The sequence below is a fragment of the Triturus cristatus genome, chromosome 2_2 (genome assembly GCF_964204655.1).
Source record: "Triturus cristatus chromosome 2_2, aTriCri1.1, whole genome shotgun sequence".
NCBI lineage: Eukaryota > Metazoa > Chordata > Amphibia > Caudata > Salamandridae > Triturus > Triturus cristatus.
In genome coordinates, this window is record NC_140582.1 from 455,677,365 (window position 1) to 455,702,665 (window position 25,301).

Here is a 25,301-nt window from a genome sequence, read left to right on the forward strand (position 1 = left end):
CCTTAATACTTGTCCCTCATGTGTCCCCTATGTAATTTTGAGCTCCACACACAGGTACGGTGCGTTCCGGGGCCCTAGGGCACCCCAAATGCATTGCAACGGCCCGTACACGCGTGACTACGTTCACTATCAGTATGGGTGGCCTCGCGTATGCGTACTCATAGTGATAGGGAGCGTACAGGCGTGTGTACGGCCCGTACCACTACGAGTACGCATACGCGAACCACACATACTGATAGGGAGCGTACACACGCCTGTACGCTCCCTATCAGTATGTGTGGCCTCGCGTATGCGTACTCGTAGTGGTACGGGCCGTACACACGCCTGTACGCTCCCTATCACTACGAGTACGCATACGCGAGCCCACCCATACTGATAGGGAGCGTACAGGCGTGTGTACGGCCCGTACCACTACGAGTACGCATACGCGAGGCCACACATACTGATAGGGAGCGTACAGGCGTGTGTACGGCCCGTACCACTACGAGTACGCATACGCGAGGCCACACATACTGATAGGGAGCGTACAGGCGTGTGTACGGCCCGTACCACTACGAGTACGCATACGCGAGGCCACACATACTGATAGGGAGCGTACACACGCCTGTACGCTCCCTATCAGTATGTGTGGCCTCGCGTATGCGTACTCGTAGTGGTACGGGCCGTACACATGCCTGTACGCTCGCCATCACGATGGGTACACATACGGCAGCACTCCCATAGTGATATGGGAACGTACACAGGCCCTCTTTGCAGCAGTACAGCGGTATTCACACATCACAGTGGTGACAGGCGGCACACAGGTAGGGATAGGGCGGACATACTTGTCCATGGATGGACATACTTGTCCATTAATTGACATCGAGGCATCGTCTGTGCATCACTACATGTGTGGGGCACAGGTGTGAAAGGCCTGTGATGTGGAACATTACTCCTGAGTCGAGAAGGCACCAGATGTATGATGAGATGTGTACAGATGTACTGTGTGATGGTGCGATGTGTGCCAGGCATGCCCTTGACTCCTTTGACATGTGTGCATGTCGTACTGCGCACTTGGGGTGAGCGTCACTGGCATGGCACGGACACCAACACACGGAAGTGTCCCCTGATGCCCGGTACAGGGGTTATGACACCTGACTTGTCACTACCCACGGTGCACAATGTGACTATGTCATGTATGTGTGGGGGCTTCCCATCAGGTTGATGTTGGAGCACCCTCAAAAGCTGCAGCCGTTGCAGCAACCAACATGTGTCTGTGTGTAGATTGTCATTGCACACTGTTCCGCACACCATGCCACATGTGGTATCGGATGTGAGGTGCACATGTATGCATGGGACACGGAGTAGCGTGACAAGGACATGTCAGCATCCTCACAAGGTATGTGTGGTGAGTCATGACATGTGCACCTTCATGGCAAGGTGTGTGGGCTGGCCTAGTGTAATGTCATGTGACCTGTGGCTCCAGTGTTCCGCTACCAATCTCTGCAATCGGCATCCTACTGCTGCTGATGTGTGGGCGTATGTCACTCCTGTGTTGCGTCTGGCTGTTCACTTGCACTGGGACACAGCTATTCCCATGGCGTGGCATGGGGAGGTTCTCAATCTCCGTGTGTAGCTGGGTCTTTTAAGGAGTGTCACCTTGCATCCATACGTGTCCTGGTCATGTAGCACATACCTGACTCCCTATGTAGCATGTGTGTATTGCCAGATTAACATGTGCTCAGTACACATGAGTTGTTGTCGTAGTGCACTCACTCTTCGTTGTCACTTCCAAATTACTGCAGAGCGCCGCCTCTTGCCCGAAGAATTCCAGACTTGGCTGCCATGCAGGATAATGACAGCATCCGGCTCTACCGCTTCACCCAACCGTTGATTCTGGAGTTGACGGCGAGACTGGCACCACACCTGCAACCGCAGCACAGGTATCCCACGGCACTGACACCCCAGCTGAAGGTAATGGCTGCCCTACATTTTCTTGCCACGGGTACCTTTCAAAATACCATAGCTCATGTTGGTGGCATGTCCCAGAGCACGTTCAGTGGTGTGCTGCATGATTTCTTAGAGGCCATGTTGATTCACCTGGATGACTTCATCAAGTTCCCAACCCCTGAACAGATGACTGAGGTCAAGCGTGGATTCTATGCCCTGGCAGGGATGCCCCATGTCATTGGGTCCATAGATGGGACACATGTAGCTTTGGTACCACCACACGCACGGGAGGTGGCGTACCGCAATCGGAAGCACTACCACTCCATCAATGCCCTTGTGGTGTGTCTGTCCAACATGGTGATTTCACATGTCTGTGCTCGTTTTCCAGGATCAGCACACGATGCCTACATCATGAGGCGTAGCGGGATGCCTGATATGATGATGCAGCTGCGCAACGAACGGGCATGTGTTGTTGGTGGGTACAGTCTGTCTGTCCTGTATTCAGTATAGCCTACCAGCACGACCGCTTCACCACTTCTAACGATGACCATGTGCTTTCCATGTAGGGGACGCTGGCTATCCCAACATGCCTTGGCTGCTCACACCTCTCCGCAACCCCATCACGCCGGCCCAGCTCCGCTACAACACCGCCCATGGCCGGACAAGGCGAGTGATAGAGAGGACGTTTGGCATGCTGAAGAGCAGATTCAGGTGCCTCCACAAGACCGGCGGCGCACTCCCATATGCCCCGGCGAAGGTCTGCAAGATCTTCATGGTCTGCTGCATGCTGCACAACATGGCAGTTGAAAGAGCAGTGCCACTCATCCTGAATCAACATGACGAGGACCATCCACCCGTGGAGGACGAAGGGCTTGGCAATGGGGCTAGTGATGTGGAGGATGTGGAGCCGCAAGAGGACATCCGGACTCGGCTCATACGCGACTTCTTTGCATAGTGGTGAGTACCAGTGTCTGAGTGTGCACGCATTGGTCCCCGTGTGGCATGCGTTGTGATGTGTGTCTCCACCTGCATGTATGGCACGTGAGTCAGAGGTGTGTGTGGGTGTGTCACTGGAGTGATGGTGCCAGTGATGGTTGTACTTCCTCAGTCATAATTGTGACCTAGCATGTTGTCATCCATACATGTGTCGAGTAAATGCACATGCAAGTGGCTGTGCTTTTTGTGGCTGACTTATTGTGTGTTTCTCTTCCCCAGGTACCTGCGCATGCCGTTTGCTGGTTGCATTGTTGTGGCACTGCTATTCCTCATGGACATGACATCGTGGGCTGACTCAGCGTTACAGGCACGGACACGTTTGGAAGTCTCCATGGGGTAAGGGATGCATCTGGGGTGTATTGGGTGTGGCAGTTGTTCACGATGTGTGCACACTGCCCCTGTCGGTGTTTGGTTCCTCTGCAGCCATGTCGCATCCCCATGGGACACGACATGCAGCTGTGTACACCTGAATAGATGGTCTGCCTGGTTGACAGTCATCAGTGATGGGATAGGGGATTGTGATGATGGCATCAATGTGTGTGACACTGCCCTCGGACACATTCGGTTAGCATTGGCTTGACATGGTGTGGGACTTCGACATCCGCGGATCTATGGTGTATGGCAGGCTCTCCGTGTGCAGCTGTGGGTATTTAGCTGTTAGCCGACGCTTGTGTGGCAGTTCCATGGCGAACACGCATGTGTGCTGCTGAAGGGGGGTGCCAGTGTTGGACCCACATGTTACTCCACATGATGTGTTCATGTGTACTTCGAGTTGCCTCTGCAATCCCGAATACATGACTAATAAAGGTGTCCCTATGCCTCCAAGGTGCCTCTTCTCAGTCAATGCTGGTGTGTTGCCACGGTGCATCCTGCTTGTCTGGCATGGTATTCCCTGATTGTGGCTATGTGTCAATGTGTCGAGTGGCAAGATGCAAGCTGTGTGTGTGGGCTGAGACTGTGTATTGTGCATGATGTCCATGACTGTGTGGTTATTGTGACATGTGCCATCCCCATGCATCCAACGTTGGCCAGGCCCCCATTCTCTGCATCCACCGGACTCAAGCTTGCAGGACATGTTTCTGCCACCTGTCTACACATGCCTGGGTGCCCCCCAGGACACTGGACTGGATCCCTGACCTCTGCGCATGACTGTTGCTGTACTCAATGTGTCTGTCAGCACGGTTGTTCGGTAACCCCCTCAGCTGGTTGGGCCCATCACGGGTGTGTATGGTGCTCCATGTCTGTCTTGCCTAATACACTGTGACCCATGTGTCCTGTGCCAGACTCAGGCCCCAGGGTGTGGGTGGTTGAAGACAAAAGATGACTCAGGCATGTTTTGACTTTACAAGACACATGTTAGGTAATAATGCTACCAGCAGGCATCTACTCTTCATAGTGTGATTTATTATTGGGGGGGGGGGGAAAACAAAGTGAGTGTCTTTCCGGGAATTTGGAATCCAAAGTTCAGTAGGGGAGTTGGTGTCCTTGCCATTGGATGTCCTCAGAGTCCATGCCACAGTCTTTGTCAACATTGGTCAGCCAGTGACCAGCAGGGCCATGTGGCAGAGAATGTCTCTTGATGCTGTGATGCTGTTGCTCCAGTGGGCCAGGTGCCAGGCCAGGTGTCCTGGGAGATGGTGATGTAGCGCCGACCCTCACGGTCCTTTCCGTGGATGACCCGGCCTCCTGCGGGGAACCTCACCAGCAGGCCGTGACGACATCGGGGATGCTCCGTCGGATGTTTCCTCCTCCTCCTCCTCCTGATCCCTCCCTGTGGGTGGTGATGTTCTCCGCCTTCTGGCACAGGGAGGGTCGGCCATGTTGTCAGCCATCCGACGGAGTGTAGCGTGAATCCCCTGGAATGCCGTCACTTGCTCAGCCTGTCTGTCCTCCATCCTCCGTTGGTGTACCAGTAGACAGGCATGTAGCTCCGCATGTTGCTGGGCCTGCTGGGTCTTTATCTCATCGAGGCTCCCCTTGATCTCATTGAGGGTGGACACAACCTGGGCCATGCCCGTGGTGTCCTGCCGGTATGAGTCCAGGATGTTACGGACATGGGAAAATACCGGATCCCCTGCCAACTGGTCAGGCTCGTGCCTCCGCCGTCCTCCACTCCCACCACCCCTGCCCACTTGCGCCTGGCCTGCCCTTGTGGGCACATCGGGTCTCCGGGACCCCTGAGGGGTGGCATTGGCGTTGTCGCCTGCCTCCTCCTGGGTGCCCGGGACACCGTGTCCCTCCTGGCCAGCCTGGCTGCATTGTGGTGTTGGGGCAGGGATCCTGGGTGTCTCCTGGGATGTGGCAGGAGTGGGGGTGGTGGTTGGCACAGTTGTACCTGACGCAGGTGCTGCAGGCGGTTGGACACCAGAGGGGCCAGGTCGGTCGGGGTCGTCCACAGAGTGGTGAGAGTGGTCGCTGCCGGTGGGATCGGGCTCCTGCAGATCCGGGTCCTGTGAGTGTTCCCCCCCAGTGTTGGGGGGTGCACCACGACGTTGACCTGTGTGTGAGAGAGACAATGTTAATTTTGGTCCATGCAACATCCATGTTTCATCATTTCCTAAATTGGCACTTTTCCTCTTGGAATTAGGATCTGTCTTGCATTCCACTCACAGTGCACTTGTGCATGGGTGTGTCCCTTGGGCACCACTTTGGCACCTTTAACTATGTGTGGCACAGTCTTACTTGCTGCGTCAAGTGTGACTGCAGTCAGCAGTGGAGTGGGCAGGTGTTGCGAGCCATGCATTGGCGCCTTCCGTGTAGCACTGTACATGTGCACATGGATTTGTTCCACACACTTATGTGATGCAGGTAGCTGTCATTGTGCTCGTGCACAGGTTGTGACATGGCCCTGTGTTTTGCCATGGAGAAGAGGGGGGGTTCTGGCACGGGCCACCCTTGGCTACATGCACGCAGTCTACCTGCTGATGAGCAGACATTCCCACACACCACACGGCTGATTTGCTCTCCCTGTGTCTCCCGCCCTCTCTGTCCCCCTCTCCCTCCCTCTCTGTCCCCCTCTCCCTCCCTCTCTGTCACCCTCTCCCTCCCTCTGTGTGTCAGCCTCCTCCCTCTGTCCGTCTCCCTGTGTCTCCCTCCCTCTCTGTCCCCCTCTCCCTCCCTCTCTGTCACCCTCTCCCTCCCTCTGTGTGTCAGCCTCCTCCCTCTGTCCGTCTCCCTGTGTCTCCCTCCCTCTCTGTCCCCCTCTCCCTCCCTCTCTGTCCCCCTCTCCCTCCCTCTCTGTCCCCCTCTCCCTCCCTCTGTGTGTCACCCTCTGTCACCTCAGCCCAGCTTCCTGGGCACACACTGTTAGCAGATCTTTGAGTGGCCCTTGGCTTGTTGATGTGAGTTTGTTTCTGATCTCCAGGCACCCATTGGGTGTGATGTGTGTCTGTGCGCTGCTGCTGTGGTGGTGTGTGCTGCCACTCTTTCACAATGTTGGCTGTTCATTAGCTGCTGTCATGTGCAAAACAGTGCCTTCACCCCCATGTGTTGATGCAAGGCGTCCGCCATTTGCTGGCAAGTCATTCCTGTGTTGGGACACACTGTTTGTCTGGCTGTGACCTAGGCCATATGGGCAGAGTGCATTGTTGTCTGCTTCGGAGTCGCACTATGTGATTTTTGGGGCCCAGCCTCCCGCCATCCGGGTTACCGTGTCATGTGTTGTTGTCTTCTGTGACTTGCCATTGTCCAGCTGGGTGCATGGGGCATGGTGGCAGCAGTGGCATGTGCGTGCTCATGGGGTGTGGTTGAGTAATGCGATGGCTTGTGGTGGTTGCGTGCCTGTTAGTGATTTTGGTTGTGGATGCCGTTCCCCCCATGTGAGGTGCGTTGTTTGTGTACTCACCCGGGTCTCGGAGTCCTTCTAATCCTTCGACTGCCTCCACCGGCAGTATGGCCATCACCCTCTCCTCCCAGGGATGGTACTGTACGGGTCTGCGGGAGGGCCCTCCTCCGGTGGCGTTGGCCTGGTCGTGTTCCTCCTGCCTCTTGGCTCTGACCCTCCTCCGCAGATCGTACCACCTGTTCTGGCATTCCTGCCTGGTCCTCCTGGTGTCCGCAACAGCATTCACAGCATCGACGATGGTCTGCCACATGGCTGTTTTTGCTGCCAGGCTGGTGTTTCTGACCAATGTTCCAAAGATCTGTGGCTCGACTCTGAGGATTTGATCAACAAGGACCTCCAACTCTCGGTTACTGAACTTTGGATTCTTGGTAGTGGGCATGGTGAGGGGTGTGGGTGGGGATGGTGGGGGGGGGGGTGTGTGGATGTTGGGGGGGGTGTGTGGATGGTTGTGTGTGTGTGTGTGTGTGAATGTGATAAGGGGGTGTTTGTGAGGGTGGTTGTGTGAAGGTGTGCAAGTGTAAGGTGTGGTGTAGCTTGTTGTATGGTTCTGTGGTGTCTGGCAGCAGTGAGTCTGTTGCAAAGGCTCATGGTTTGTGTGTGTGGGCCCTTTTTATTGGTCCATGGGTGGGTGTGGCAGTGTTTGAATTTTGGGTGGGTGTGTTATAAGTAGTGGTGGTGTTTTGGCCCTCTGTTTGTCTTTGGCAGTTGCAGGTCAGTGAAGGTGTATTTGTAGTGTTTGTTGGCCATGTTTAGTGGCTTTGTGCCATTCGAATAGTGTCTTCTTGTGTTGTTTTGTTTTGTCCTGGTTGTGTACGTGCGTTTTGAGCGTGTGTACGGTGTGTAGATGGGCCATTTGGTTGTACGGTGCTGTCCTTGTGTGTGGGTTGGTACGACTCGTACATGCGGTTGTGATGTTGGGGCCTGGGGTGCGCTCCATACTTAGGAGGTTGTGTTGGGGGTAGGACCGGAACGTACTGGGGTGTACATAGACGGTGGTACGACACGTACAGGGGTGGGGGTGCGACTCGAACGTACTGGGGTGTACTTAGACGGTGGTGCGACACGTACAGGGGTGGGGGTGGGGCTCGAACGTACTGGGGTGTACTTAGACGGTGGTGCGACACGTACAGGGGTGGGGGTGGGGCTCGAACGTACTGGGGTGTACATAGAGGGTGGTACGACACGTACTGGGGTGGGGGTACGACTGGAACGTACTGGGGTGTACATAGACGGTGGTACGACATGTACTGGGGTGGGGGTACGACTGGAACGTACTGGGGTGTAGGTACACGGGGGGTATGACACGTACTGGGGTGGGGGTACGACTGGAACGTACTGGGGTGTACATAGACGGTGGTATGACACGTACTGGGGTGGGGGTACGACTGGAACGTACTGGGGTGTAGGTACACGGGGGTATGACACGTACTGGGGTGGGGGTACGACTGGAACGTACTGGGGTATAGGTACACGGTGGTGCGACACGTACAGGGGTGGGGGTACGACTGGAACGTACTGGGGTGTAGGTACACGTTGGTGCGACACGTACAGGGGTGGGGGTGGGGCGCGAACGTACTGGGGTGTACATAGAGGGTGGTACGACACGTACAGGGGTGGGGGTGGGGCTCGAACGTACTGGGGTGTACATAGAGGGTGGTACGACACGTACAGGGGTGGGGGTGGGGCTCGAACATACTGGGGTGTACATAGACGGTGGTACGACACGTACTGGGGTGGGGGTACGACTGGAACGTACTGGGGTGTAGGTACACGGGGATATGACACGTACTGGGGTGGGGGTACGACTGGAACGTACTGGGGTGTACATAGACGGTGGTACGACACGTACAGGGGTGGGGGTACGACTGGAACGTACTGGGGTGTAGGTACACGGTGGTGCGACACGTACAGGGGTGGGGGTACGACTGGAACGTACTGGGGTGTAGGTACACGGTGGTGCGACACGTACAGGGGTGGGGGTGGGGCGCGAACGTACTGGGGTGTACATAGAGGGTGGTACGACACGTACTGGGGTGGGGGTACGACTGGAACGTACTGGGGTGTACATAGACGGTGGTACGACACGTACAGGGGTGGGGGTGGGGCTCGAACGTACTGGGGTGTACATAGACGGTGGTACGACACGTACTGGGGTGGGGGTACGACTGGAACGTACTGGGGTGTAGGTACACGGGGGTATGACACGTACTGGGGTGGGGGTACGACTGGAACGTACTGGGGTGTACATAGACGGTGGTACGACACGTACAGGGGTGGGGGTGGGGCGCGAACGTACTGGGGTGTACATAGAGGGTGGTACGACACGTACTGGGGTGGGGGTACGACTGGAACGTACTGGGGTGTACATAGACGGGGGTATGACACGTACTGGGGTGGGGGTACGACTGGAACGTACTGGGGTGTAGGTACACGGTGGTGCGACACGTACAGGGGTGGGGGTGGGGCTCGAACGTACTGGGGTGTACATGGACGGTGGTACGACACGTACTGGGGTGGGGGTACGACTTGAACGTACTGGGGTGTACCTAGACGGGTGGGGGTATACATACACGGGGGGTACGTGTCGGACGTACGGGGGCTGGGGGGAGTGTTGGGCGTGTATGCGGGCACATGTCTCCATGGTTGCTATAGGAGTTTGGTGCGGACGGTGTTTTTTCCATACGGTTGTAAGCTCGGACGCACGGGATGGATCGTGATTCCTCGGTCGGACTTGGCTTTTCACGTTTGTAAGGTAAATCGTCCGAGGACGTGTCGGACACATTTTCCGACCCGAGGACGTGTGGGGAATGATTACCAGTGCGGTTCGTATGGACTTTTTACCATGTGAATCGTGATTGCCAGTTCGTACGGCACTTGTACGATTCGTACGGTAAAAAGACCCGATACGAGTCGTACGGGGACATTTTTTACCGGATCGTGATCGGCACCTTTGTCTCTCCGCATCTTCGAACGCTTCACTGGCTACCTGTAGCCCATAGGATCAAATTTAAGTCCCTCACGCTAGCTTTCAGATCCTTGTTTGGCTTATGCCCAACCTATTTGAGGGATCGGCTGCCAAGATACACGCAGTCCCGCGCTCTCCGCTCTAACCGCCGGATCCAGCTAATAGTCCCTCGAGAAAAAAGGGCTCGGCTGGGTGGGAGAACTTTCTCGGCCAATGTTGCAAGGCTTTGGAACTCACTCCCCCTTGAGCTCCAACAGGCCCCTTCTGAACCCTGCTTTAAAAAAATGTTGAAAACCTGGCTCTTCAACCAACCGCGCTAATTGGCTGACTTGCACTGCGGTATTTGCTTCTCTGCTCTGCGTTTAGCGCCGGGACACCTCCTCGAGAGGTAACTGTTCGCGCTCTATAAAATTCTGTATTATTATTATTATTATTATTAATCTCTATCTCCTACCTCTCCTACTTCTCCACCTCTACACCCCCAGCCCTCGCAATCTCTATCTCCTACCTCTCCGCCGCCATCCTCAGATCCCACATCTGAGTCGAAGGGCCCCCTTCTACCTACCCTTACTCTTAAGAACAACTCACCTGCCATACATGCATTGTGTGAACAGCGACAGCACAGTCATCACGCTATTCTTCTTGCTCCCTCCTCCACTTTATTAGCAAGCCCTAACTCCCCTAACGCCACTGCCTACAGCATTGCCCAGAAGCTCCCCAAGACACCTTTCCCCAGTAAAACTTGGTGAACAGTCTTAATATCGAAAAAAAAATATCGAATGGACATAATATCGAGTCTAAAATATAGAATGGACATAATATTGAATGGACATAATATAGTTGTTAAAAAAATCGAATTGCAGGTAAGTAATATCGAAGTACATAATATAGGCATTAAAAAATATCGAATTTTTACTAATATCGATTTTTTTAAAGTGTTTTGCATGTTAGTATATGTGTTAAAAGTGTATATTAGTTTTTGTAATGTATGTTTAATTTTTTTAAAGTAATGAATTTTATGTTATTACATTTTTGCGTAATTTAATTCCGTAGCGGGTGGGAAGTAATTTAATAGTAATTAAGTAAATATTTATTTTTATCTATTGGTATTGATAATTAATGTATTAATTAATTATTAATTGGTAATTAAATGTTATTAAATTATTAATTGATAATTATGCTAATTGTATTAATTTATAATTTGTAGTGGGTTGTAGGTTTATTGGGGAATATGGTGGGAAGTAATTTATTTGTAATTAATTAATTATTGAAAATATTTTTGTGTATTGATAATTAATTTATTGTTAATTAATTATTAATTGGTATTTTTTAGTATTTATACATTTTTTGTATTGAAAATTAGTTGGTTGTTGATTAATTATTAATTGGTAATTAATTTGTATTAATTGGTAATTATTTTTTATTAATTGTTTAATTGCTAATTATGCTAATTGTATTAATTTATAATTTGTGGTGGGTTGTGGGTTTATTGGGGAATATGGTGGGTAGTAATTTAATTGTAATTAATTAATGACTGAAAATATTTTTGTGTATTGATACTTAATTTACTGTTAATTAATTATTAATTGCTATTTTTTATTATTTATAAATTTTTGGTATTGAAAATCAATTGGTTGTTGATTAATTATTAATTGGTAATTAATTTGTATTAATTGGTAATTCATTTTTATTAATTGTTTAATTGATAATTATGTTAATTGTTTTAATTTATTATTTGTAGTATGGTTGTGGGTTCATAGGGGAATATGGTGGGAAGTAATTTAATTGTAAATAATTAATTATTGAAATTATTTTTGTATACTGATAATTAATTTACTATTAATTAATTATTAATTGGTATTATTTGTATTTATTCATTTTTGGTATTGAAAATTAATTGGTTGTTAACTAATAATTAATAGGTAATTCATTAAAAAAACAATATTTATTGGTGTTTATAATTAATTGATTATTAAATATTTTGTGATTGGTAATTAATTTTAATAATTTTTGTATTGGTATTAATAATTAAATTATTTAAAAAATATATTAGATTATTATTTTCACTACTACTGCACTCATTGGAGTGGGAATAGTAATTTTTACCCCTACTCTATCCAACGCTTTCGCTACTGTTGCACTCTTTGGAGTGGGAATAGTAATTTTTACCCCTACGCTATCCAACGTTTTCCCTATTGTTGCACTCACTGGAGTGGGAATAATAAATTTTACCCTCCCGCTATCCAACGCTTTCCCTACTGTTGCACTCTTTGGAGTGGGAATAGTAATTTTTACCCCTACGCTATCCAACGCTATCCTTACTGTTGCACTCTTTGGAGTGAGAATAGTAATTTTTACCCGTACGCTATCCAACGCTTTCCCTATTGTTGCACTCACTGGAGTGGGAATAGTAAATTTTACCCTCCCGCTATCCAACGTTTTCCCTACTGATGCACTCTTTGGAGTGGGAATAGTAATGTTTACCCCTACGCTATCCAACGCTATCCTTACTGTTGCACTCTTTGGAGTGAGAATAGTAATTTTTACACATACGCTATCCAACGCTTTCCCTATTGTTGCACTCACTGGAGTGGGAATAGTAAATGTTACCCTCCCGCTATCCAACGCTTTCCCTACTGTTGCACTCATTGGAGTGGGAATAGTAATTTTTACCCCTACGCTATCCAACGTTTTCCCTATTGTTGCACTCACTGGAGTGGGAATAGTACATTTTACCCTAGCGCTATCCAACGCTTTCCCTACTGTTGCACTCTCTGGAGTGGGAATAGTAATTTTTACCCCTACGCTATCCAACGCTTTCCCTACTGTTGCACTCTTTGGAGTGGGAATAGTAATTTTTACCCCTACGCTATCTGACGCTTTCCCTACTGTTGCACTCACTGGAGTGGTAATGGTACATTTTACCCTGCCACTATCCTACGGTAAAAATATTGATTATTTTTTATTAATATTACGTTAATATATATCTATTAAAAAATAACAATATAAGTTTATTGTTTTTTAACTTACATTCATTATTTATTATTATTAAGGTTATTTAAGTATTTTTAAATATGTTTTAGTCAATTATATTTATTATTTTATTATTTTTACATTACTTTTAAGACATTTAAAAAAATTCTATATTTTGACTAACTATATTTTTTTACAACGATATTTTTGATTCGAAATTTTTGTACTTACCTGTTTGTAGATAGGAATTCGATATTTTTGCATTCTATATTTTGTCATCGATATTTTGGTAGGTCTATATTTTGGTAGTTGATATTATGTCAGTGATCCGTCCAACTTATAACCCCATTAGGCTCCCACCGGACTCCAGGGGTCTTGATATGTCAATCCCTTCCTCCTCCAAAATACCCATCCCACCGTGCTTGCAACTCCATTGCCCAGAACCCCTTCCCTCGGGGCACTTTCAGTCGCCAACCACCCTATCTTCCCCTGACCTCACGAGCTCCTCCCCTATCCTACCCATCCCGATGAGTGCGCAGCTCCATTTCCCAGAATCTCTTCCCTCGCGACTCTCTCAGTCGCCACCCGCCTCATGCTCCCAGGACCTTCCTTGCGCTCACCAGCTCCATGGTCCCAAGACCTAGCTTCCCAACCCCATCCTCATACCTCTCTAGAAGGCCATATCGGAGAGATAGCTCTCAGTCCACAACAACTCAGCAGTCTACTACTTATCACGGAGGCTCTGTTGTCTAACTCCAGATTAAGACCAAGAAAAATTATCATCTTCGCTCGCTCTCTGATTGCGTATGTACCAGGCCCCCCTCTGCCCACTATCCTAGGTGGTCACCTTCTCACGGCACCCACACACCTCATAGGTGGTCCACCGTTCCGCTCCATATCGATCCGGTTCGCCCCTCCAGGTGTAGAGCCTACCTGTTGGATATGGATATTCACTCTCTCCTACATTCCTATGCTCCTGCACATCCCCCCACCATAGTAAATGTGCAACAAATTGAACCCATCCCCACTTACCCCTTCAGGGAAACTAGGTCAAACACCAGAACCTTAAATGAGAACAACCTCACGAGAGTCACCACAACTCTTCCGGCACTAACAGACACCAACAAAAGTCTCAAATGCGTGCTCCTAAACTGTAGATCGGCGGCTAAACACGCTGCGGATATTGCCGACCTCACCCTGGCGCAGGATCTTGACCTTGTAATGCTGACGGAAACATGGTTAAATGATGCAGCTGCCCCCTGCGTGGACCTTCTAATACCTCCCAATTATGATATCATTACGTCGGACAGATCCTTTGGTCAAGGTGGTGGCATAGCATGTTTACATCGTAGCAATCTTACAGTGAAAGTACTACAGACTGACCCCTTGCCGTCTTGTGAATACCTATGCTTTGAAGTGTCTGGTGTCAATAATCACACCTGCAAACTGCACACTTTTTACCACCCCCCTCGAGACAACCTTCCTTTCTCAGAACTGGTCATGGATATTATCTCGGCTAATGCAGACTTCCATGGCACTCAAATCTTCCTGGGAGATTTCAGCCTCCACTGGAACGATGTAAATGATGGGGTGGTCAATATCCTTAAATCCTTTCTTCTTGACATCAACCTAACCCAAATATCTGACAGCCCCACTCATATCAAAGGTGCTACCTTAGATCTGATTTTTGGCAAGCCCAACTCCATCCTCCTTGACTCGATCCTCCCATGTGACTGGAGAGACCATTACCGCATTTCTTTCCGCATTCTTGATTCGGTAAGAGTATGTAAAGCTCAGCCTAAGAACCCAAAACGGCTGAAGAGATGCCTACATAACGTCAACCCGCAAGATCTGACGGCTCTCTGTGAGAACACCCTGCCCCCCCACCGAACATGTCTGATGTTCATGACCTTATGGCCCACTATAACCACGCAATGCTGAACGTATTAGACTTGGTTGCACCATTACAGCTCAAAAGAATGTCCTCTAAACGCTCCAAACCTTGGTTTACGGACAGTCTTAAGTCTGAAAGAAGAAACTTAAGGCTGGCGGAAAGGCAATGGCGGTCATATCCCTCCCTTGAGCATCTCTACCACCTGAGATCCCTGAGAAGCATGTATAATAAATGCATCAGAGGCTGAATGGCCACCTTTTTCCGAACTCAACTTGACCAAGCAAAAAACCGTCCCAAAAAATTGTTCGATCTCATCAAATCCCAAGCCAATAGTCATCCGAACCCCGCGTCTCATGGTCAAGTGGCACTCCCTAATTGTGAAGAATTTGCAGACTTCTTCATTGCTAAGTCTAGTAAGATTAAAGCTGAATTACGATCTGCCCTGGACCACCTGTCGATTAGTCCACGGACCTCCCTAAGTCCACTAGGCGTTGCCATATCTGACCATGTGCAACCCATCCCCCCTAAAAACAATGCTTCCTGGAGTCTGTTCCAAATCCTAGAGGAGTGCTCTATACGCAAAACATTATCAACTCTGAAACCCTCCAATCATTACAATGACCCTCTACCATCGAACCTCTTCCCGGAAGTTATATCCTCCTTACTAACATTGTGGACTAAGATCGTCAATGCATCACTTCAGCAAGGGGATATTCCAGACTGCCTAAAATCAGGGCAGGTCACGCCAATTCTCAAGAAACCAACAGCGGATCCTACTGACCTGCATAACTTTCGCCCAATCTCCAACATCTCCACCCTGGCAAAGCTCCTGGAGAAATGTGTGCGTGCCCAACTCACATTGACGATGATGCGCTAAGAATGCTGGACCACAATGAGTCGTGCCTACTGATCCTGCTTGACCTCTCATCAGCATTTGATACTGTCAAACACGACAAACTAATTCACCTCCCGGAACACAGGATGGGGTTGTCTGGGCCGATGCTTAACAGGTTCTCTTCGTTCCTCCAGAATAGATCTCAAAGTGTCAAGACTAACCAATCCTTGTCCCAGCCTGCTCCGGTTACGCTGGGGTATCCGGGGTATCACAAGGTTCTGCACTCTCTCCCACGCTCTTTAACTTGTTCATGGAGCCTCTAACAGAAATTCTGAAATGATCCAGCATTCACTATGTGGATGCGGATGACACCCAACTTTATTTGAAGATCGCCTCCCAGAAGACATTAAGTCCCTCAATTCAGTCTTGCTGGAAACACAAAGTCGGCTGACACGGAACCACCTGAAGCTAAATGCTCCAAAAACAGAATTCCTCCTAATCTCACCCAACAAGCAATCCCCGGTCATGGAGCAATGGCTAAATCAGCTTACTGCTCTCAACTGTAGGCCTCACCTCGTGGACTCGGCATCCTCGCTTGGTATTATATTAGACAAAAATCTAAACATGCAAAAGCACATCAGCTCTCTCACTAAAGGAGCGAATTTCCAACTCAGCATCCTAAAGAAGCTCAAACCCTTTCTCCCTGCTCATGACCTAAAGGTGGCAGTGCAAGCATTAGTGATCGCAAAGTTGGACTATGGCAGCGCAACACTTTGTGGCTTGCCCAGAGTGAAAATGGCTCCTCTTAGGGTAGCCCTCAACTTTGCAGCTAGGCTCGTAACGGGTTCTAAAAAATACAACCACATCTCTCAGGACCTGCTGGCCCCGAAGTGGCTCCCATATGAAGCTCGGATACAGTTGAAAAATGCATGCATGGCACACAAAGCCATCCACTTCAAAACCCTGCTTTACCTCGCTCAGAAACTTGAGCTCTCCTGTGGTACAAGAGCCTGCAGAAGTGCCAGCATCCTCCTACTCAAACCACAAAAATTCAAGAAAAAAAAAAGACTTACAATCGTGCCTTCTCAGGCATGGCGCCGAGGATCTGGAACTCTCTCCCCCCCCGAAGTCAGGGTGATCCCTTCCACTGTCCGCTTCAAAATGGAAGTTAAAGGTTTCTTGATGAAGAAATATTTGCCTCAGTCCGCATTCCCACTTGACCCGAGGTCCTGAGCCACGGTTTGTTGGCCAGAGGTTTTGCTCACGTGACTGTTGAACATTTTTAATAATCTTTTGTACATTTCGCTATGTTGACTATGTATGTGTATCTATACCCTTCCTTGCTCCATTATCTGTAAAGCGCTCTGATACCCTCAGTGGTCATGTCCGCGCTATATAAAACTTTATAAATAAATAAATAAAAACATTGCGAAAACAAATAGGTTTCACCTTTTTGACCTACTAGCTCTGCTAATGTTATTTGCAGATGCCTTTCAGCATTGGCAAAAATATGGGGACAAAGAAGGAGCTGGTGGAGGGGGTGGGTGGGTGAAGCCTGCTGAGTGGGTGGTGGGAGAATGGGAAGGCAGTAGACAAGGTAGAGAGCAGCACAGGGGTCAGAGACAAGCAGACAACAGAGAGAGCAACGTAGAGCATGGAGGTGAGAGAGTTTGGCAGGGGACAAGTACATGAGCAAGAGAGCAGCACACAAGACAACACGGCTGGGTGGAGAAGCACACGAGTGGGGTAGCAAAAAGGAGCACAGTGGTTTGGGAGAGTTTGGCAGGGAGAAGCACATGGGAAAGAGTGATAACACATGAGGGAGAGAGCTACTCTGAGTACGGTTAGGCCGGTATTTAGAGGGGAAGAAACACCTGAGGGGGAGAGCTGGAAAACATATGCCACGATCAAGGAGTGCTTGACCAAAAAGAAAACAAACCCTTAAAAGTAAGCAGTAGAAAGATAAAAGTCAGCCAATCAACAGGATGGTAAAGAGGTTATCCTTCAGGGAAGGGGCAAACACAACGGATTGAATAAGGAGCAAGCAGATGAGAAACAATAAAGCCAAACAATAGTAAGCAATGGTCAGTCTGTGATCCTATTGTATGATTTTTGGTAAGCCCACAAAATGTCTTTCCCATCCAGACAGCTTACTCTGTGTGGTAGGGGGGAACCTAAAAAGAGTCTCATCAAACATTCAGTTGAAGGTTAGAACCCACCCAATCAGAACACCATTACACCAAACTGCTCCTGGGTGGGACACACACAAAAATATGGAGAAAACCATAGAATCCCAAGCAGACAACTGAGATAAATTACAACTCTATCCAGGTATGAGCAATGGGCTGATCCAAAACCCACTCTAAGCATATACTAGCCGATGTTTCTGCAAACACTATTTTATACAATAATTTTAATAGAAGCATTATTGGACAAGATAACTAACCATTTTGCAACCTACCGAAGAGCAAAATGATGAATTTTGCCCACCTCCACTAGCAGAACTTAAATTTCATACATCCTTAAATTTGTCCCTATATTTTCTTAAACTAATGTTCACTGATATTCCACCATAATTTCTACTATTAGTAGAACCATTATTTGTGGTCTTTGATCATCTTTTTAAGTTAGTTAAGCGGTGAGTGTTGTAGCCCAAGTCGGAAGCACATTTCCGACATTTTTCGAACTGTCCCTATTTTTTAAGGTATTACTTTTCTCTTTTCTGTGTTTTTGTAGAGATTACTATAACTTTGGTTCACAGGTATTTTCTCCTCTGATCCCAGGAATTTCAAAAGAAGCTTCATTTTTGTACCAACTGGAACGTGGCATTGTGAGGAAAATCTGGGAATGGAGATATGTAGCAAACATGCACTTAACCGGGCACCAGATGAATGATTGTTTGTAATAGTTGCGGAGCCATAAATTAATGGTTTCTTCACTTAAATATGTGTTTTAATTTTGTTTATGAGGGGAAATAGCCTATACAATGCAGGCATTACCACGAAATGCCATTACCATGCATCATTCATCATTTACCACACAAATATTTATCACGCAAATGCTTTCACCACGCATATGCCCTTACCACACACAGTAAGTATAGTTAGGAGATATATATATATATATATATATATATATATATATATATATATATATATATATATATATATATATATATATATATATATTTATACATTGGATGTGAGTTTAGAGTGGTAAGGTTTTTTTTAGGATTTAGGGTTGGGTAAATGTATTGGGTTTAGGGGCTGATGGGGTATAGGGTGGTAAGGGTATTTTAGGGTTATGGGGTGGATATGGGTATAGGGTGATATGGTTATTTTTAGGTTGTAGGGTTTGGATAGGGGCATCCACCAAACTCTAAATAAGGTTCTAGAAGACTATACAGTGCAAGCTATATGAACAAATAACGATAGTAATGCTGATATAACACATAATAGGACAAAAGCAGGTAGACATTTACTCATTATGAAATGATGAATTCAGGTAACAGTTAATTGTAGGCATAGTTGAATTCCTCATATTCATTCTGTCTTCTCTCCACCGACTTTAGACTGTCCATCCATTTGCATTCTCGACGCATGGGTGTTAGACTAAGGTCTATGCCATGTGGATTCTTGGTCACTTGTTCATTACTTGCCAGTGGATGCCAGTTGCAGAATGTCCACATCTTCTATAATAGTCCACCAGCAGGGAATTGGGAGTGTTGCATCTGACCAATATAAATCTTGTTACCAAGACTCAAAATTGCTTAGATTACATTTTGAGAATTACAATTAGTATACAGTTTGAGTAGGCAAAGCATTTTATTATGTACAAACTGCTTAGTATTAAAAGTAAATGGACAAGCAGCATAATTGCCACATTTAAAATGGAGGAACTGAAATGAAATCCAAGTGGACTGGGAAGAACTCCTTGCATCCTCTAGATCTTCCTGGTGCTCAACATCTCTACTGTGCTCTTCTTGAGATGCCATTCTTTCAGTTTCTTTTAACTGAATCTCCCAAAAAAGTTCAAATCTACAGAGAAAACTGAGCAGAGAGTGTACAGAAAATCAACATTGAGGCAGCTATTGGACTTAACTGTGTGGACTGCGTTTTTCACTGAAGCACCTTTGACATATTGACAAAGTTCACACTGATCACTGTATTATCTGTGTATGCACTATCGCATTAAACCACATGATAAAGAATCAACATTGGCACTTTATGATATTTGCCATGGAAGCAAAGGCGTGTTTCACTTCCTCCGAGGGAACCACTGTCTTGTGATATACTACTAATCCAGGTTCCCAAGAATAGGGGGTTGCCCCTTTTGATTATTTAATTGTGTTACTCTTCGGCAGCAAAATGATGCATGGGTGGAGCGTGGGTGTTCCCACATATCCATGCATGCATTTTGGTGTATTCCCAAATTTACCAAGACAAATAAACCTAGAAATGCATCAAAATTGTACGTCTTCCCAATAGAGGTGCAAAGAGGAGAAACATCTTTATTTCTCCTCATTGTTTCCTCTTCCTAAGTGTACTGCATTTTACACAAGTGGCGCATGGGGGCTTGCATTGGCGCTTGGCAGCCACAAGTGTGCCCGCGCAGAGAGAGCATGAATGCAGTGTGGGGTAGTACCGTAGGTATCCCCCTCTGTTTTTAGTATTTTCATTGTACGGAATTGGTTAACCTGATTTGACCTATTTTTAGCATTCTTTGCACTGTTAACTACGTTTATTGTTTAAATTCTACCTGTTCTGCCTTTATGATTTTTACCTGCTTTGCTTGCTCTTCCCCTTCTTCCGCTGTCTTTCTGGGTCACTACTAATTCCGGAGCCCGACGCAGACGAGTGCAGCGGGCAAACCACTGGCGCGCCAAATGGCAAGCCCATCTGCGCCCGCTGCGCCTGGATGCCGGCAGCCGCCAGGAGGGCTGCATCTTTTTACATTTTTTTATTTCTTTCCTTCCCCACATATACCCTCCCCGGTTTTAGGCTACCATAATTGCGTATGGCTCCTAAGGCCTACTCAAGCTGAGAACGTATAACCTTAGGGAAACATACTCCAGGGGTACTCTGCAGACAAAAATTATACCCTGCGGAGAATCTAGCTTATTGGCAATGTGGCACTTGCAAATTAATATGGACCAATAGGTTTTCCCAAGGCAGGCATAATGACTTTGGTCATTCAATAGATGCCCCTCTTAAAAGTAAACAACCTGCTATCAGCAACAATACCATCTTGGAAACGGTTTCTAGTACCCTGTTCCAGCTACATCGCACATATCTTAATGAGCTCTCGATTACTAAACATGCCTTAGAACAATGGGACCTCCTAGATTCCACAAAGCCGGATATATGGTTCATAACGGAAACGTGGCTAACTCAGTCCTCCTCCCCTTCCATAGCCATAGCACTTCCGCAAGGCTACTGCATAACTAGGTGCAATAGACAGCACAAAAAGGTTGAGGGGTAGCCATAGCAACAAGAAACCCTCCAAGAATATATACCTTGGACTCATGCTCTACAGCTACAGTGGAAATAATCATCTTTCAACTGAAAGCCCCAACTAACATAACCTGGAAGGGAGCCCTTGTTTATCGCCCTCCCGAAGGGAAAAAACACTTCAGCACCAAGCTGATGGAACAGGTTGCACCTCGTATCTTAACGTCAGAACATTTCCTGCCTTCAATTATCATATAGATAATCAAACCGATACTGACACTATGCAGCTACTAGCAGATATGGAGTCACTCGGTCTCCATCAATTGGCATCAGGCCCCACCCATACTGGAGGGCATACATTAGATCTAATCTTCACTGATGCCAGTAACTTAGCAGTAGACACTCCGAGGAGCAGATATGGACCGACCATTTCTCCATTAACTTCCACCTAGATATTAAGACCCATAAGGAAACCCGCAGTCAAAGAACCAAGCTCATAAGAAATTGGAGGAAGGTAGTGCCCTCCGCTGTTCACCCGGTCTTTACTCCTCCTACTATTACTGACCACGAAGATATTAATCTGGCCCTGACTGCCTTTGAAGACTCATTCATAAATGCCTTAGACTCCATTGCTCTGCCAAAAAAAACTAAACCACGAGGAGAAAACCCCCGCTCCCTAGTACTCCGAATCTCTAAAGAAGGATAAAGCCACAATAAGGAAACTAGAACGCAAATGGAGGAAATCTAAAACCGATGAGGGCAAACTCGCATATAAAGCTGCCATGAGGACATATCTAAAATACTGCAATTCGACCAGAAAAACTCAAAAAGCGGAGAGAATTAACTTGGTTACAAACTCATCTAAGGAGCTTTTCAAAATTCTCAAAGAACTCACAAACCCCAATGGTGTCAATCATACGATACCGGTGTCACAATCTCATTTTGACAACCTCGCGACCTACTTTGACATAAAATTAACAGCATTTACAGCTCGTTTACAAACAAAGCAGCCTCTATAAGCCAGGAACCTCAAGGGGCGCTACAGTCTTGCACTCTGGAATCCTTTAGTTGGATGACAGAGGACCAAACTCAAGCCCTAATAAACACCATAAAATTTGGGGGCGCGGCAGATCGACCCCCCCATGTGATCACTACCCTGTCCCCCATTCTGTGCAGCCCCACTACAGACTTATGCAAACTCTCCCTACAGCAGACTGGCATCCCTCGCAAATGGAAGACAGCTTGTATTAAGCCCCTTCTTAAAAAAGCCACAGCAGACCTAACTACAGACCTATCTCTCTGCTTCCTTTTGTCTCCAAAATTCTAGAGTCTTCAGTAAATGCCCAACTAGTGTCATACCTTAAATCTAATCATCTGCTGGACCCCTCGCAGTCAGGCTATCGGGCCTCTCATAGCACTAAGGTTGCTCTGGTGGAAGTGACGGACACAATTAACTGGCATTAGACCAGGGATCCTCTGCAATTTTGGTCCTTCTGGATCTTTCAGCCGCTTTTGATACCATCTCCCATCATATCTTAGTAGAAAGACTTAGGGAGGTTGGTATCAGAGGTAAAACTCTTGAGTGGCTGAGGATTTGTTGTCTGAATGTATAAACTCGGTCCAGCTGGGCGAGCTCACATTGGCATCCACAATTCTTGATAAGGTGGCACCACAGGGCTCAATTCTGAGCCCCACTCTATTCAATGTGTATGTGACCCCCCTGGCAAGACTCATAAGATCATGTGGTTTCGAAACCATCTTTTATGCCGATGACACACAACTGGTCATCACCATGGACCATGATCCAACACTGACCAAATCTAAATTTAAGGAATGCTCATTGACAGTAGCCACATGGATGTCCAACAACTGTCTACAACTGAACATTACTAAAACAGAGATTCTTATATTCGGGAAGGCACACACAACCTGGTCACAACCTGGTCAGCTGACTAGTGGCCATCGGAGCTGGGCCCTCCACCTATTCCCAATAAATATGCAAAGAACCTTGGAGTGCTGATTGATGACAAGCTCACTATGAGGGAGCATGTCAAAATGGTTACTGGAACCTGTTTTGGCCTCATGCGATCACTTAAAAAGGTCTTTGAATGAACCCCTCTCCATACCAGGAAGACTTTGGTACAGGCACCGATAATGAGTCGCCTGGTGGCAATGCCCTTCTGGTGGGTATCGACGAAAGCCTCATAGCCAGGTTTCTGCTGCTCACCTGGTCCTGACTCCCCCCCCCCCCGCGCTCCCTGTCAGAGCCCTCTCTTCGCTCCCTTCACTAGCTCCCAACCAAGCGTGCCATTTTTAAACTTCTCTGCTTGGTTTGTAAGAGCCTGCATCGAAAGGGTCCACTCTACCTTAGGCACAAATTGCAGCCATACATCCCGGCTCGTCAGCTTAGATCGAGTAATCTGTTACTTCTATGCCGCAAACGCATTCGAACGACCAGATTCGGAAGCCGCTCCTTCTCATTCTTGGCCCCCCATCACTGGAATCAGTTACCTGTATCTATTTGAGCATACTCTGTCTTCTCCACTTTTAAAAAACTTCTGTAAACATGGCTATTCACCGAGTAAGCTCTCCACTTACAGCTTGCGCCCCCACTGCAAAAGAGCCTAGGGATAAATAAATAAATGCGCTATATGTTAGTAAATATGGGGCATTCCTGCCCTTTCCATTTGACGCAGCACACCATGTTGTCTTGCTGAGTTGCGCAGCATTAAATCTTGATAAATCTGGCCCTTGATCCTTAAGCCCACCAAGCAAGTGGCGTGCTTTTATGGCTCCTTTTATGTGGAAACATTTTCAAAGGTTCTGCTTTGTAGTTTTTGCAACCTGTTTAATTTCTTTGGAAGCCCGGTGAAAGTGATGTTCCAAAGCGTGCAAAAAACAGGCTCTAGTCAACTGCACGTGCTGAACAGTTTGTAACACAAATGGAAAACGGAAGGAGGAAGGGAGAGAGGATTGAAGGCGCGATGCAATATTCAAATCTTGCCCCAGGATGCTGTTTTTATTCGCTTGTTGTTATCATCAATAACACTATTCCTAAACATCCTAATTTCAGCACCCAACTGGTCCCATCACCACTGGGTCCTTAGTCACACAATAGCTACATTTTTTCGACAGGGTACTTATCTTTCCATGCAGAGGTTGATAAATATAGCAGCTCTCCTAAAACATTGACAGCTTGAATGTTTGACAAGCCCTCAGGTGCTAGGCTCAGGAAGCTTTTTAAGAAAACTAGTGCACGGGAAACGATCAATCAAAAAAATAGCTCAGCACTTCAATGGAAATTCCCAACAAACTGGATTAACTCTATCTGGCAAGGTACAGTAGCTTTAATTAATTTATCTCCAAGGGTGTTTTTGATTTTTTTTCTTCTCCCTTAGTTTCCTTTCTCTAAAAGGTACAGTGCTTTTTCTGACTGAGGAAAAGTATGCACAACAAGATGATGGACGGAGCGCTGAAACATTTCAACCACTCAACCCCAGTCAAGAGATCTGGGTTTAATCCATTTTTCTTTTGCTCACTATGCCACCCCAGTTTGGACCCAGCCATATGCAAATCAGTCTTGAACCTGCTCCTGATGGGAACTGTCCAGCCCGAACTGCAAGGCCAGGTCCTCCCTGGACCGGAAACAAGCATCCTGGAACTGCTCGGGGCAAAAGTAAGGCCTGCAACACGTGCTCTTCTTTCTGACTGAAGAAAGTACCAGTAACTACTGCATCTTAAAGCTTTTAGAACCCAAAGCGGTGCGGACCTCTACACTGTGCCTGAACGAGAAACACGGGTAAGTGGCTGTATCTAGATTTTAGCAGCGCATCCTTCCTTCCAGTTCCAGATTTTAGTTTCTGCATTTTTAAAAGGTTAGGACCAAAACTATGTCTTTCTCTCCTTGTTAGAGAAAATACATAAATGCAATTTATCAGTAGGTAGGCACTTATTTAGGTTTTATGAGTTCAAGAAGCCCTGCTACTGTAGTACTCCTTCATGCACTCAAAAATGCCTTTGTGAATTGGACTCAAAGTCTTAAAACGATTAAAGAGGGAGCAAGGAGCCAGTGGCAGATTCAGTAACTAGCATGATGGTTGAGATCCCCACCATTCTCTTCTTTATACTTGTCTTGTTTGTGCGCCATCACCCCAGATAGATGCGAAAAGAGCTGCAAGATGCTGAGCCATGAATGGCATTAGATCGAAAAAAAATGTAAAGCACATATGTTACCATGGAATACAGGTTGTTCATTGCCCTACATCGTGCATTATTTAGTTTCCCAAATATGTGGGAACCATTTCCTAGAAGAAATAGCACTGATCAGGTTCTATTGCCTCCCTCTGCAAGCTCGGATCGTCTGAAGGTGTGTCTGCCTCCCTTACCTGACTCACAAACTGTTTCCAGAACTGTCC